This window comes from Carcharodon carcharias, chromosome 2 (genome assembly GCF_017639515.1).
Source record: "Carcharodon carcharias isolate sCarCar2 chromosome 2, sCarCar2.pri, whole genome shotgun sequence".
NCBI classification, from domain to species: Eukaryota; Metazoa; Chordata; class Chondrichthyes; order Lamniformes; family Lamnidae; genus Carcharodon; species Carcharodon carcharias.
The window spans coordinates 52791225-52808019 of record NC_054468.1 but is presented as its reverse complement, the minus strand read 5'-3'; the positions used below and the strand labels follow the sequence as shown (position 1 = coordinate 52808019).

At 42.5% G+C, this 16795-nt stretch overlaps 1 protein-coding gene and 1 long non-coding RNA gene across 7 annotated transcripts in view; one reads left to right on the top strand and one right to left on the bottom strand.

Annotated features, from left to right (window-relative positions):
- Positions 1–16795, top strand: part of LOC121290443 (inactive N-acetylated-alpha-linked acidic dipeptidase-like protein 2) — a 999957-nt gene that overhangs the window by 509512 nt on the left and 473650 nt on the right. The gene's annotated exons all lie outside the window — the stretch shown is intronic.
- Positions 1–16795, bottom strand: part of LOC121290530 — a 37884-nt gene that overhangs the window by 6024 nt on the left and 15065 nt on the right. The window lies entirely within an intron of this gene.

Below are 16795 nucleotides of genomic sequence, written 5' to 3'. Positions count from 1 at the left end.
GTACTTGGCCCTGGATTTTTATAAAAACATTGCCTACCTCCTATAGACTGCAGAGCCCCTGCCTGCCTCAGCAGTGACTGCCACTCCTGGTGGTGCTACTGAGCTGCTGGCCCACTGATTGTGCTGGCAGCTCCAAGGGGTGGTGGCAATCCTGGTGGCTGTCACTTAATTGACTGCTGTCTGTAAAATTAGGAGGGAAGGCTCACCAACCACCCATGCTTGCTGACGATATTGGACCATCCACACAGTTGGCAAAATTTAGCCCATTGACCAAGTAGCTACATATGTTTAAGCAGAGAACACTGCCCTGAGGAATTCCTGCAGAAATATCTTGAGACTGTGATGATTAGTCTTTGCCAGTCACACTTACTTTCCTGTTTTGTCAGATATGGCTGCAAGCACTGTCAGGCTTTCCAATTGGATTGGAGGTGGCTATATACTATAGAAGAGCAACTGGGTTAAATCTGGATACCAAATAGAGAAGAGCAAATTGCTTTGGGTGATATTGATTATCATTACCACAGTGTTATATAACGTTTCAGTGTTGTGTTTCAGCATTTCTAAAATGTAAGCCTTTATAATCAGTTGTGTAGCACACTGGGCTTTGTCTCTACTGTACACTGTTCAATGACCATGCCTTTCTGCACCTGAAGGCAAGCCAATAAACCTATTTTCATCTTGTATGCCTCTTAATAGCTTGTTCAAGAGTACCAGCAAGATAAATCTAGGAACAAATCACTTGGCTGCTGCCTCGGTTGCAGATTGCTAAATTTTTAAAAAATCTTCATTCACAGGATGTGGGCTTTGCTGGCAAGACCAGCATTTATTGCCCATCACTAATTGTTATTGAGAAGGTGGTGATGAGCTGCCTTCTTCAATCTCTGCAGTCTGTGAGGTGTAGGTACATCCATGTGCTGTAGGAAAGGGAGTTCCAGGATTTTAGTCCAGCAACGACAAAGGAAGCATAATACATGTTCAAGCCAGGATGGTATGTGACTTTCCGGGGACCATGCAGGTGTTCCCATGTGCCTTCTGCCATTGTTCTTCTCAGTGGTCGACGTTTGAGGTTTGGAAAGCATTGTGAAAAGAGCCTTGGTGGTTGCTGCAATGCATCTTGTTTTTACTGCTGCCATGGTTTGGGAGAAATTAATGTTTAAGGTGTTACTTTATCCTGGATGGTGCCAAGCTTCTTGAATGTTGATGAAGCTGCATTCGTCCTGGTAAATGGAGAGTATTCCATCACACTCCTGATTTGTGCCTTGTAGATGACAGAAAGACTTTGCAGAGTCAGGAGGTGAGTTACTCGCTGCAGAATACCCAACCTCTGACCTGCTGTTGTAGCCACAATATTTATCTGACTTGTCCAGTTAACTTGCTGGTCAACGGTGAACTAAGATGTTAATGCCGGGGATTCAGTGATGATAATGCCATTGAATGTCAGAGGGAAATGTAAATCCTCTCTTGCTGGAGATGTCCATTGCCTGGCACTTCTGTAGCACAAATGTTACTTGCCAGCCAAGCCTGCATGTTGTCCAGGTTTTGTTACATGTGGGCATGGACTGCTTGATTAGCTGAGGAGTTGTAAATAGAATGGAACACTGTGCAGTCATCAGCAAACATCCCCATTCTGATCTTGCATTGGAGGGCAGGTCATTAATGCAACAGCTGAAGATGTTTGGACTTGGACACTGCTCTGAGAAATCCCTGCATAAGACTGAGATGATTGAGTTCCAACAATCACAACCATCTTCCTTTGTGCTAGTTATGACTCAAGCCATTATACAGTTTTTTCCCTGGTTCCCATTAACTTCAATGTTCCTAGGGCTCCTTGATACCACACTAAGTCAAATGTTGCTTTGATGCAAAGGGCAGTCACTCTCACCTCACCTCTGAAAATTAGGGCTCTTGTCCATGCTTGGACCAAGGCTTTAATGAAATTAAGAGCCGAGTGGCTCTGGTGAGCCTAAACTGAGCCTGGTTGACCCAGTTATTGGTGAATAAGTGCTGCTTTTGATAACACTGTCGACAACACTTTCCAACACTTTGCTGATGTTTGATTGTGGGCTGATGGGGCAGTAATTATCCAAATTGGATTTGTCCTGCTTTTTGTGGACAGGACATACCTGGACAGTTTTCCTTTTTGTCAGGCAGATACTAGTGTCGTAGCTATACTGGAACACCTTGGCTAGGGTTGTGGTTAGTTCTGAAGCACAAGTCTTCAACATGAAGGCTATGATGTCGTTGGAGCCCATAGCCTTTGCTGTATCCAATGTGCTCACATGATGTCATGAGGAGTGAATCTAATTGGCTGAAGCCTAGCATCTGTGATGCCAGAAACATCACTAAGAGGCTGAGATGGATCATCCCCTCAGGATCTCTGGTCGAAGATGGTTGCAAATGTTTCAGTCTTGTCTTTTGCACTTGCATGCTGAGTCTTTCCTTCATTGAGGGTCAGGATAGTCATGGAGCCTTCTCCTCCCAGTAGCTGTGATATTGATCACCACCAGGTGGATGTGACAGGACTGTAGAGCTTTGATCTGATTCATTGGTTGTGGAATTGCTTAGCTGTAGCTTCACCAAGTTGGCACCTCATTTTTAGGTAAACCTGGTGCTGCTCCAGTTATACTCTCCTATATTCCTCATTGAACAAGGGATGGTCCCCTGGCCTGATTGTAATTGCAGAGTGAGGGATAAGCCAGGCCACAAGGTTACAGATAGCGGTTCAATACAATTCTGGTGCTGCTGGTGGGCCACAGTGCCTCCTGAATGCCCGGTTTTGAGCTGATAGATCTGCTTTGTATCTCTCTCATTTAGCATGGTGGCAGTGCCAAACAACACAATAAGTGGTATAAAGGGCCTTCTGGAAAAAGAGAAAATAATGTAATTTTTTGGAGGTGAGCTTGTTATACTAAAACCTTAGTATTTATGAAAGAATGATGAAAAAAGGTTAAAAGGTTCAGTCTTGTTTTTGGTCTAGTAGTTGTCCTTTTCAATCAGTCAGAATACACAATATTTTGGAAAGCTATCTTCAAACTTATTTCATCATGTTTTGTGATGTTGGTTATTATTGTCTCCCCGGTCAACTAAAAGAATAGAAATAACAAAATATTTTTTTGAGATGGGGCTGTACTCAAATTTGATAATTTAGGATGTATTTGGTTTAGAGCATAGCCTAAAACATAATTTTCAGTTACAGATATGATAGATTGTTATTCTTCTGAATGCAGCCTGCAGTTATGAATTTACAGTAAACCATGGCAATGGGTTAACAAGAGAAAGTCCATTAACAGCATGCTCAGTGTTCCAAATCATTTCATTTCAAAGGTCAAGAGCACTCACTTTTACATTCTAAATTAAATCACTGCTCCCACTGGATCACCTTGACAACATTTTTATTTTGCGTGTATTCTAGTGTTGTGCTTTCTTCCCAAGGACCATCCCCACAGTGGAACAAGCTACCAAAAGAAATAGCCACAGCCCCATCACTTGAAATCTTCAAGACCCATCTCTATTATTTCCATGTATAAGTTTTTCATTATCAGGGCTACTATCTGAGCAGGTAATGCCTGGTTTAACTAGCACTACCCATGTAAATGTTAATGGAGTACAGATGGTAGTCTATGATGTCAACACAACCAAAGCAGAAGTAGCACTGGGAGTCCATGCAATTTCCTTGCGCAACTGGGAGGATTTTACCACCCAGAAATCGGTACCCTCTAAATTAGGGCAGTGTGTGAATAATATCAATACATTGTTATCATTCCCCAGTAGGAGGACCAGTTATATTATTTGCCTTCTGTTCATTGCTGAAATAGATGGTTCCTTAATGTACTCTGATGTATTTATTATTCTTCTGCCAAAACAATGGCTGAGACTTTCTTGCAGTGTGCATCAGCAAGTGGTCAGCACAGATACTTGCAAACTGTCAATGCCAAACTAAAAACATCTAATTTGTGCTGTCACTGTCAGCAGAAGAAAGTATTTGTGATTTTTTTTTCATAGAGTTGCTGCAGCTGATGCCCTGCTGCCTGGCCCCATTTATATTCACAATTACTGTAATTTAAAAAAATAGTATCATTACTCCCTTTTCTGACTGTGAAACAAGGGGGGACTTTTAACCACAAGAAACAAGCAGGTTTGGGCTTAAAATATTAAAATCAGAATTCCAACTCAATTCTGCCTCCAACCTTCCCATTTCCAGCATTAATGGAGCTGGGAAGGTGGGTATGCGACCAACCGGTTCTTTGAAGTTGGGTGGCACTTTCAAAATGATATTTAGGCTCTGAGCAACATTTTTGTTCATCATTTTAAATTTAACTGTGTTCTGTTTAACTGCTGCATCCAGCCGAGGTCAACCGATCCCAGGAGGTAAGTGCTTTTGCATCTACCTACTGGATCCAAAAGTGCCTGTCTGGAGAAGCTTCCCGCATCACCTACCCCTAAACCCCTGACCTTCCCAACAAGGGATGACTTCCCAATCATCCATTCCCCAGGCCTCCACACTGTCCCAGGCTAATGAATGCCCCCTCATTCAAAAGCCTCTTATTTCTCCACCACAGGCCTTGTTCTCCCACCTCTCCATTGAGGATTTCGATTTCGCCCCTCCTCCTAAGCCTCTGACCTCCCCAACCCCGCACCCCAGCACCTGGACCCCAGAATTACCCTCCAACTCTAATTGCTCCCCTTTCCCGATCAATCCTCTTTGCCGTAACCGCTCTGCGCGGCCTCCCCCCCCCCCACCTTATTTAATTGATATCCCTCCTCCTCCCTTTGCCAACTCTCCTGCTCTGCCTTCTGGACCAGATGTGCAGTCCTACCATGTCCTAAAGCTTCCACCGACCTGTTCCCCATTCGACTGGAAACCAAGCCCATCAACCATGCGGCTACTCTGTGGGGAACCGATCAGTGAAGTCACAGGCACACTGTGGACTTAAAAACTCCCAACATGCAAGGGAATCCTAACTTCTGGGCTCCCACACCTTACCAAAACCAGTAAGCAAATGAGAAGGAACAGAGCCCGTATTCGACCTACACCTGAACTGGAAAAGCAGAAAAGGTAATTGACAAAACCGGCAACATCACGAACCAGTGACATTGACAGCATCACTAACAAGTGATGCAACAGCAACAATGTCACCAGCAAGTGACCCAGCATCAGCAACATCGAGCATGACTCCTACAACATCAGGAACTACATGCATAACATTACCTTTGCAGCCCGCTGACTCACCGCTGAGAGCAATGAATGCCAAATATGCAGCAGGGGAGGCCTGCTTACCACCGAAGCAATAACATGAATAATATTTAGAGAAAGGAAAACAAGCTCGAGGAGACTCTCAAGATGTTCAATTTATTTATAAGTCAATCGTTAATCTTTAGTTCAGATAATATATAAAAAATGTTAATGATTGGAACAGCTATATTGATATAGAGAAATTGCCTGGCTCTTCCAAGCAGCAGCAATGATCTTTGGATTTACGCTTTGATCAAAAATTCCTCCGACTCAACGCTGCTGAACTTTTCTACTGGGACCATCCGAGCCCAGCTTCAACAGGAATGTGCAGTGCAGTGTTCCTGTGGGAACCCCATCAAAGCAGAGTAGAGTCTCGGAAAGACAGGACACATCCCCCTTTTACAGCAGCTCCTGCATGGTACTTTTAAAGTTCCAGTTTGAATGCTAATGAATGAATCCTAGTAAATGAAAGTGAGTGGATGGGTGAATGAATGAATTTGTAAGTAGCTGAGGTAGGTAAGTGGGTGAGGTGGCAGCTGGGTGAGTGGGTACTTGGGTGGTGGTCAGGTCAGGATGGTCGGCGGAGAGGGTGGGGGGCGGTAATTGGGTGGTTGGAGGGTAAATCAGGGTCAGATCAGGGAAGTAATTGAGTAGGGTTCAGAGAGTAGCTGGAGGTCAAGGGGTATAGGAGGGGTGGTGGGGGTAATTGAGCGGTCGGTTGTGAGTTACCCAGGTGCTAGACTAGTTTTTAATCTGTCTAACATTTCCTGGGTAACCATTCAGGTAGGTCCCGGACTCTAACTCAGAGTCAGAGACATTTGTGAAGGGTCCTGGGAAGCTGTGGAATTGCCCATCGGAAGTTGAAGCTTCCCGGGCAACACCCACTGATGTCCGTGCATCAGGATTGCCACATTGTCTTAATGCACATCTTCAGTCCCTGACGATCGACGGACTGGAAAATGTGGACCATTTTTTTTAAAATAGAGATGTTATATTGTTACATTATTTGTAAAGAGTTAAGAACTAATGGTTATGCGAATGTATATCCAGGGTGCCACATTTACTCCGGCACTGCAGTCAGGTGCAGAGCAACAATGTATCAGCTCAGCAACCAAATGGAGAACTGCAGGAAGTACACAATGAAACACTACCATTTGAGTCCAAAATTGTGATTATTTGAAATTATGGCAACCAGAAGACATAACATGATGCATACCATAGTTTGAATTTTAATGCTTAAGAAATTATGATTAAAATATCTCTGTAAATAATTTAGATTATAATGAAATGTTCAATTTCTAATAATGAGTTTTAATATATTTTAAAAACATTACCTATTTTTTACTTTGTGTACATCCATTTTTGTTGAATGAACTGTAGCTAATTTTATAAATTTGTTGAAGCAGATTTCAGTGAAAAATCATTTAATATAGTATTAAAAACAGATCTTGAACTCCGAAGATTAGTGCTTTAAAGCTGTCCTTGGAGCTGAAATTCATACAGTATGGATAAGGTTAATTACAAAGTCCAGCTTTCAACCAACATCAGCTTCATATTATGAAAGTATCCTGCTAAATATGATCACTGAATGTGAAGATTAATGTTTCCTCTGAGTGGCATGGTGACATGTTAGAGCGATGCTACATAGCTCATTATAATACCTAGTTATATTCAGTGTTAATCCATCCCATAGATCAAAGCCAAAGGATTTAAGAAATTACATAGTCAATAGATATTTGAAAATTATTTTAAAAGCCATCATTTATTTCATTGAAAAGATGGCTGGCATTTTTTGCTGAAAAAATAAAAGCAAAATACTGCGGATGCTAGAAATCTGAAATAAAAAGGGATTTTTTTAAATGCTGGAGAAACTCTGCCAGCAACTGTAGAGAGAGAAACAGAGTTAATGGGCAGAATTTTGCCCTTGGTTGACATGCGGGTCCCACCGACTTGGTGGTAGGCGGACAGCCGACCCCCGACACCAAATTGGGGCCTGCCGCCATTTTGAGTGTGCGGGCCAATTAAGGCCCGCCCAGTGGCCTGCCTGACAGGAAGCTGTGTGCTTCCTGTGTGGGGTGGGGGATGGAATCCCCAGCTATCAAAGTGCGCTCTTTCGCGCATGCGTGTGAAAGAGTGCACTGCTCCCTGAGACGAATGCTGTCTCAGGGAGATTACTGACAGTGTACAAAAGTTAAAAAAGAGAAATAAAAATATTATTAACATGTCCCCCTCATGTGACAATGTCACACGAGATGGGACATGTTAATAAATATCACATTACATTTATTAAAGTTTTTAAAAAGGAACATGAAACCTCATCCTGCCAGTGGATGAGGTTTCATGTATTATCAGAAGCCCGCTGGGGCTCCTGGCCTGCCCATCAACCTTAAGGTTGGACAGGCAGGGCCTTTAATTACTTTAATTACCCTGTCAATGGCCTCAATTGGCCATTGACAGGTCAGCGGGTGGACAGCTGATTTCACTGTCCACCCGCCTTCCTGAAAATTTAAAGGGACCGGGATGACGTCAGGGGTGCCTCCCGACATCATTCCGCGTCATTTTCCTGTCAGTGAGCGGGCCCCACCCCCAAATTGCCATCAGGAAAATTCTGGCCAATGTTTCGAGTCTGTATGACTCCTCTTCAGAGCTGAGGAGAGGTAGAAATGTGATGGATTTTATAATTTGCAAGATGTGCAGCAAAACACCTTCATCAAGGACAGTTGGGAGCTCAGGAGAGATTTGACATAGATGTCATGAACACAAGATAAAGGGAATGTTAATGATAGTGTTGAAGACTAAGGAGGGTGCCAACAGTGGCCTAAAGAACAGATGGCAGAATGTGTTAATAGCAGAACAGGGTCAGTGCTCTCTGAAAGCAAAACATGAGAACAAGCTACAGACTGGCCCTGTAGGGGGAGGGGATTGGGGAAAAGAAAAAGAATTATTGAAAAAAATGATTAAATTGGAGGACAGAGCTCATGTTCTGAAGCTGTTAAACTCAATGTTAAGTCCAGCAGGCTGTAAAGTGCCTAATCAGAAGATGAGGTAGTGTTCCTCCAGTTTGTATTGGGCTTCACTGGAACATTGCAGCAGGCCAAGGACGGAAATATGAACAAGGTGAGCAAGGTGATGTGTCGAAATGGCAAGCAACAGGAAGGCCGGGGTCATGCTTGCAGACTGAGCGAAGGTGTTCCTCAAAGCAGTCACCCAGTCTGTGTTTAGTCTCCCCAATGTAGAGGAGACCACATTGGGAGCAGCGAATACAGTAAACTAAATTGAAAGAAGTGCAAGTGAAGCACTGCTTCACCTGAACAGAGTGTTTGGGGCCTTTGACGGTGAGGAAGGAGGAGATAGAGGTGTTACACCTTCTGCGATTGCATAGAAAGGTGCCGTGGGATGGGGATGAGATATTGGGGGTGATGGAGCACTGGACCAGGGTATCACGGAGGGAATTGTCCCTATGGAATGTTGACAGGGGAGGTGAAGGGAAGGTGTATTTGGTGGTGGTATCATGCTGGAATTTGTGGAAGTAATGGAGGATGATCCTTTGAATGCCGAGGCTGGTGGGGTGAAAAGTGAAGACATGGGCAGCCCTATCATGGTCCTGGGAGGAAGGGCTGAGGGCAGAAGTGGGGAAGATGGGTTGGGCATATTTGAGGGCCTTGTCAATCTCAGTGGGGGGGGGCACCTCGGTTCAGGAAAAAGGACAGGTCAGAAGTGCCGTTTTGGAAGATGGCAACTCGGAACATGTGCAACGGAGGCAGAGAAACTGGGAGAATAGGATTGAATCCTTATGGGAAACAGGGTGTGAGGAGGTGTAGTCAAGGTAGCTGTGGGAGCTACCTTAATGAATATTGGTGGACAGTCTATCACCAGAAATGAAGACAGAGAAGCCAAGAAAGGGAAGGGAAGTGTCGGAGATGGACCATGTGAAGGTGGAAAAATAGGGTGGAAGCAAAATCAATAAATTTTCCCAGGTCCAGGTGAGACCATGAAATGGCACTGATACAGTAATGGATGCACTGGAAAAAGAGTTGTGGAAGGGGGCCTGAAAAGGCTCACCACCCTCCTCCACCTGGCTGAACTTGTTCTCTCACTGAACAATTTCTCCTTTAACTTGTCTCACTTCCTCCAAATAAAATATGGGCCCATGGGTACCCAAATGGGCCCCAGTTATGCCTGTCTTTTTGTGGGTTATGTAGAACATTCCTTGTTCCACATCCCCTCCCCCCTCAGGGTGAGCTTGCAACTTGTTCTTACGTTTTGCTTTCAGAGAGCACTGACCCTTGTTCTGCTCTTAAAATATTCTGCCATCTGATCTTTAGGCCACTATTAGAACCTTCCTTAGTCTTTAACACTATCATTAACACTCCCTTGTGTCCATGACATCTTTGTCAAATCTCTCCTGAGCTCCCACCTATCCCTGACCTTCTATTTTGTTCCACCTCTTCCACAGTTTAAAATCCAATACATTTATACCTCTCATCAGCTCTGAAGAAGAGTCATACGGACTTGATACGTTAACTGTTTCTCTCTCCACAGATGCCGCCAGACCTGCTGAGTTTTTCCAGAATTTTCTGTTGTAATTTTTTCAGGATGCTGGTTTGGTGTTACTTGCCAACACTTTTTGAAATACATAGAAATCTTAACAAATTTCAAAATTGTATTTTATTTTCCTTCAAGCTAGCTATTTACCTAATAATGACATTTAACTCCTGCCCCTCCATTGTCCTTCACCCACATCTGATGAAAACTGGACATGGGGCAATTAAAATGGAATGGAGGATTTATACAGTGGCTTCACAAAGGCAAAAGCAATATTAACCTGAGGTTTTAATGGGACAGCCAATGTTATTAGGAAGTGGATCCAAGACTCCAAAAGAGTCAGGAAGGTTTTTTTTTAAGTTTCCTTGTGGGCCAGAAGGAGCACAAATCCCAAATGCTCCTCCGGGCTCCACAAGGAAACCTGGGACCACCCCTGCTCTGAGTCTGTCCCCCCTCCACCCCTCCGCCTACATACACACACCATGACTGTGATCCTTTCAAAATCAGACTCCTCCAAACTTACCTTAGTACCAGAGACTATTCCGCCTGGTTCCTGGCATCAACCTTTTACCTTCCTATTTTAATGGCCATGGTGCCACTTCCTGCCAACTGCCAGGCCACCTGGCTAATATTTAAGGAACGAATGTATGCATTGCAACAGTTATACATTCCTTTCTGGCACAAAAGACAACAGGAAAAGTGGCCCAACCACATGGCTAACAAAAGAAATTAAGGACACTATTAGATCCAAAGAGGAGTCATATAAATTTGCTAGAAAAAGTAGCATGTCTGAGGATTGGGAGCAGTTTAGAATTCAGCAAAAGAGGACCAAGAGATTTATTCAGAGGGGAAAAATAGAATATGAGAAAAAACTTGCAAGGAACATAAAAACAGATTATAAAAACTTCTTTAAGTAAATAAAAAGAAAAAGATCAGTGAAGACAAATGTAGGTCCCTTACAGTCTGAAATGGGAGAATTTATAATAGAGAACAAGGGAAATGGCAGTGCAATTAAACAACTACTTTAGTTCTATCTTCATGGAGGAAGACACAAATAACTTCCCTGAAACGTTAGAGAACCAAGGGTCTAGTGAGAAGGAGGAATTGAAAGAAATTAGTGTTACCATAATAATAGTGCTGGAGAAATTAATGGGACTGAAAGCCAATAAATCTCCAGAGCCTGATAATCTACATCCCAGGATACCAAAAGAGGCGGCCATGGAAATAATGGGTGCATTGGTTGCCATCTTCCAAAATTCTGTAGATTCCAGAACAGTCCCGGCAGATTGGAGGGTGCCAACTATAACCCCACTATTTAAAAAAGGCGTGGGGAAGAAAACAGAATTACAGACTAGTTAGCTTAACATCAGTAGTAGGGAAAATGCTACAGTCTATTAGAAAGGATGTGATAACAGGACACTTCGAAAATATCAACAGGATTAGACAATGTCAACATGGATTTATGAAACGGAAATCATGTTTGACAAACCTACTGGAGCTTTTTGAGGACGCAACTAGCAGAATAGATAGGGGAGAACCAGTGGATGTGTATTTGGATTTTCAAAAAGCTTTTGATAAAGTCCCACATAAGAGGTTAGTGTACAGAGAGTAGGAATAAATGGGTCTTTTTTGGAGTGACAGGCAGTGACTAGTGGGCTACCACAGGGATCAGTGTGCTTGGGCCCCAGCAATTCACAATATATATCAATGATTTGGATGAGAGAACCAAATATAATAAGTGTAATAAGTGAAGTGTTCTGATGAAGAGTCATATGGACTGTATTCCTCTCCGCAGATGCTGTCAGACCTACTGAGTTTTTCTAGCTATTTTTGTTTTTGTTTGTAACATTCCTAAGTTTGCTGACAATACATAACTTGGGAATGTGTGTGATGAGGATTATGTAAAGAGGCTTCACGACAACTTAGACAAGTTGAGTGAGTGGGCAAATACATGGCAGATGCAGTGTAACGTGGATAAGTGTGAAGTCATCTACTTCGGTAGGAAAAACAGGATGGCGGAGTATTATTTAAATGGCAATAGATATGGAAATGTTGATGTACAAAGGGACCTTGGTGACCTTGTACACCAGTCACTGAAAGCAAGCATACAGGTGCAGCAGGCAGTTAAGAAGACAAATGGTATGTTGGCCTTCATTGCAAGAGGACTTAAGTACAGGAGCAAGGATGTCGTACTGCAGCTGTACAGGGACTTGGTGAGACCACACCTGGAGTATTGTGTGCGGTTTTGGCCTCCTTACCTAAGAAAGGATACACTTGCCATACAGGGAGTGCAATGAAGGTTCAGATTCCTGGGATTTCTGGGATAGCAGGATTGTCGTACGAGGGGTGATTGGGTCAACTAGGCCTGCATTCACTGGAGCTTAGAAGAATGAGAGGGGGTCTCATTGAAATGTATATAATTCTGACAGGGCTGGACAGTCTGGATGCAGGGATGATGTTTCTGCTGGCTGGGGAGGGTTTTCTGGAACAAGGGGTCACGGTCTCAGGATATGGGCTAGGTCATTTAGGACTGAGATGAGGAGAAACTTCTTCACTCAGAAGGGTGATGAAACTGTGAAATTCTCTACCACAGAAAGCTGTGGAGGCCAAACCACTGAATATATTTAAGCAGGAAATAGATTTCTAGACTCTATAGGTGTCAACAGGCATGAGGAAAGAGCGAGAGTATGGCATTGAGATAATGGATCAGGCCTGATCATATTGAATGGTAGAGCAGGCTCGAAGGGCCGAATGACCTACTCCTGCTCCTATTTTCTATGTTTCTCTGTCAGGAATTCAGCCAGAGGCATGCTACCGAGGCCCAGCTGTTACAATTGGACAGGAGTCCCTTCTACTGCTACTGGATAATTAATATCCTTGATTAAATAAATTATTGTGTACAGCAGTATTTGCACAAAGCTTGAGCAATAAGAAGAAATATTAGCTTGAGAAATAAGAGGAGCTATTACCACCCAATATTATGGAAGTAGGTTTCAGATTCAGCAGATTAGAGGTGTACCACTGTTCATGCAAACTGTAGTAAGAGACAAAGAAGCTATGGATAACTTACTTGCATCTGATCTAGAGGGAAATGTCCATTGTGGTGTAATGCTGTGTGTGTAAGATGGATCTTTTGTCTTTTTATTTGCCGGAGAAAAACTGCTGAACTGACACAATTATAGTAATCACAGAGCAGACATAAATCAAAAGCTTTCTAACTGGATTGTATGTTGGAAAAACGTGGCCAGTGTCACACAGTGGGTTTGTGGCCACAATCTGCTAACTGAGTTTTGAATCTCAGTCATGCCACTGTGTGGAAAAGCTGAGCACAGCTTGGCCAGTTCTCTAGGAAAGGGAAAAGGAGATTCAGCCAGACAGCCATCACTCTACATTGTAATACATGTAGAATTGGCTTATTCAGGGCAATGATGAGAGATGCTTGGTACCAAAGCAAGAGGAAAGAAAGTTTTGTTTCCTCAGCAGTAAACAAACCTCAGCAGTAAACAAATAGATTAGCTGAACAATGTGTTCTTAATAGCTCAAATGGTTCCTTGGTGTTTGATACTGCTTGCAAAACGCATTCAATTAACAGCCTCATGATCTGATTCTTATTGTGAAAATGCCTCCCACTGTACATTGTCAGTAAGAAAACTATTTAATTAAATTATATGGAGTATTGATTCTGTTCCTTTAAAATGAAAGCAAATTAAAAGAAATAACTTACATTTTTATAATGCCTTTCACAACTCCGATGTGCTTTGCAGCCAGTTAAGGGCTATTTTAATGTAGTTACCATTGCAATGCATGGAAATGTGACAACCAATTGTCTCAAAACCAGCAATGAGATAAATAACCTATTAAATGGTTCTTGTGGTGTTGTGAGCACTCCCCTGTTGTTCTGAGAATAGTAACTTGGGATCTTTTATGTCCATCCGAGTGGTCAGATGGTATCTCAGTTTAATGTATCATGATGATACCCCTGACAGTGCAGCACTCCCTTAGTAATACGCTGAAGTGTTAGCCTAGATTTTGTTTTTAAATTATGCAGAAACCTACTTGCTTAAATAACGCATGTGCTACTACTGAACCAAGGCTAACACCTGCCTCAATTAACAGTTAAAATTGTAATAGTCACCTTCCGTTTTTTTCCTTTTGCAGAATATACAAAATATTTTGCCGCTATCCCTTGATCTGTTTTATACATTTTATTTAAAGTTTTCCCTTTATCAAATTTGTTTGAACACATTGCTTTTTCCGATCATGGAAGGTTTCAGTTAATCCAAGCCAGCTTATTTACCTCACAATAACAATGTAGAGCGTTCTATTTTTCATTTTCCTGGGCTCCCCTTGCCTTTTTACATCGGCACGAGGGCAGATTTGGCCCTAGCGGACTGGGCAGGAAGACTACAAGGTAGGATAGTTGATGAGCAGTGGCTGATATTGAAGGATATATTCAATTCCTCCCAAGTAAAATATATTCTAAAGAAGAAGAAAGATGGTAAGAGGGGGAAAAAGCATCCATGGCTAAGCAAGGAAGTTAAAGATAACATAAAAGCAAAAACGAGGGCATGCCAAATTGCAAAGGTCAGTGGCAGGCTGAAAGATTGGGAAACTTTTAAAGATCAACAAAGGGTTACTAAAAAAAAATAAAAAGAGCAAAAGTAAATTATGAAAGAAAACTAGTGCAAATGTAAAAACTGATAAAAGCTTCTACAAGTATATAAAAGGAAAAAGAGTAGCTAAAGTGAATGTTAGTCCCTTGGAGGATGAGACTGGGGAGTTAATAGTGGGGAACGCAGAAATGACAGAGACGCTTAGTCAATATTTTGCCTCAGTTTTCACGGTGGAGGATACTGGTACTACCCCAATAGTAACAGGTAGTGCACAGGGTATAGGGAAGGAAGAACTTAGAACAATCACCATCACTAGAAGAAAAGTACTGAGCAAACTATTGGGATTGAAGGGTGATAAGTCCCCAGGACTGATAACTTACATACCAGGGTCTTAAAGGAAGTGGCAGTGGAGATAGTGGATGCATTGGCTATAATATTCCAAAATTCCCTGGATTCTGGAAAGGTTCCAGTGGATTGGAAAAAATGCTAATGTAACACCCTTATTCAAAAAGGGGGGAGGCAGAAAGTAGGAAACTATAGACCAGTTAGTTTAACGACTGTCGTTGAGAAATTGTTGGAATCCATTATTAAGGATGTAGTAATGGGGCATTTGGAATGTCAAAATGCAATCCATCAGAGTCAGCATGGTTTTATGAAGAGTAAATCATGTTTGACTAATTTGCTGGAGTTCTTTGAAGATATGGCAAGCAAAGTGGATAATGGGGATCCTATAGATGTAGTATATTTTCCGGAAGGCCTTTGATAAGGTGCCGCACAAAAGATTAATACACAAGATAAGATCACATGGAGTTAGGGGTAATATATTAGCTTAGATAAAGGATTGGCTACCCAACAGAAAGCAGAGAGTCAGGATAACTGGGTCTTTTTCTGGATGGCAAGCCACAGGGTTCAGTCCTTGGGCCCCAACTATTTGCAATCTATAGTAATAACTTGGAATCAGGGATAGAGGGTACTATAGTTAAATTTGCAGATGACACCAAACGAGGTGGGAAAGTAAGTTGCATTGAAGAAATAAGAAATGTGAAAATGGATATGGACAGGTTAGGTGAATGAGCCAAAATTTGGCAGATCGAGTTTAATGTGGATATGTGTGAGGTTATCCATTTTGGTCAGAAGAATAAAAAGGCGACTTATTATTTAAATGGAAAGAAACTTCAGAATGCTTCAGTGCAGAGGGATCTGGGTGTCCTTGTGCATGAATCGCTGAAAGCTAGCATGCAGGTACAGCAGGTAATGAGGAAAGCAAATGGAATTTTGGCATTTATTGCTAAAAGAATAGAGTATAAAAGTAGGGAAGTGTTGTTGCAACTGCATAAGGCATTGGTGAGACTGCACCTGGAGTACTGTGCACAGTTTTGGTCCCCTTACTTGAGGAAGGATGTAGTTGAATTGGAGGTGGTTCAGAGGAGGTTTACTAGTTTGATTCCAGAGTTGCGGGGCTTTCTTATGAGGAGAGATTGAGCAGTTTAGGCCTATACTCGCTAGAGTTTAGAAGGATGAGAGGCGGTCTATTTGAGGTCTCTAAGATGCTAAACGGGATAGACAAAGTAGACGTGGAGCGGATGTTTCCCCTTGTGGGGCATTCTAGATCGAGAGGCCATAGTTTCAGGCTAAGGGGTGGTAGATTTAAATCAGAGATTAGGAGGAATTACTTTTCTCAAAGGGCTGTGAATCTGTGGAATTCACTGCCTCAGAGTGCAGTGGATGCCGGGATGCTGAATAAATCTAAGGAGGAGATAGACAGATTTTTAATTAGTAATGGTTTGAAAGGAGAGGGCAGGAAATTGGACTTGAGGCCGAAATGAGATCAGCTAAGATTGCATTGAATAGCGGGGCAGGCTCGAGGGGCTGAATTTCATACTCCTGCTCCTAGTTCTTATGTTCTTAACTGTGCACAGTACTCCAGATGCGGTCTCACCAATGCCTTGTACAGTTGCGGTCTCACCAATGCCTTGTACAGTTGCAACAACACTTGCCTATTTTGGTACTCTATTCCTTTGGCAATAAATGCCAAAATTCCATTTACCTTCCTTATTACCTGCTGTACCTGCATACTAGCTTTAATTGCAAGAAATGAAATTGCAAACAAGTGAACTTTTCACAATTAAAAGTATACGGGAAGAGCAGGACTTGAGAAATAGTTTCATTAAAATGGAAATTGCAAATAAGCAAGATTTGATTGTATTAGCAATGTTAAGTGGATAATAAAACATTATGGCCAGAATATAACGCTTGTCGGGTGGGCATGCGCCTGACCCGACCGAGTGTAAAATGACGCACAGTGATGTCAGGTGAGTGTCCCAATGTCGTTGTGTACTCGGGCGATATTTCGATCGGCGGGCGCACGAGGGAGTCGGCAGCATGCCTGCTGAATATTAAAATG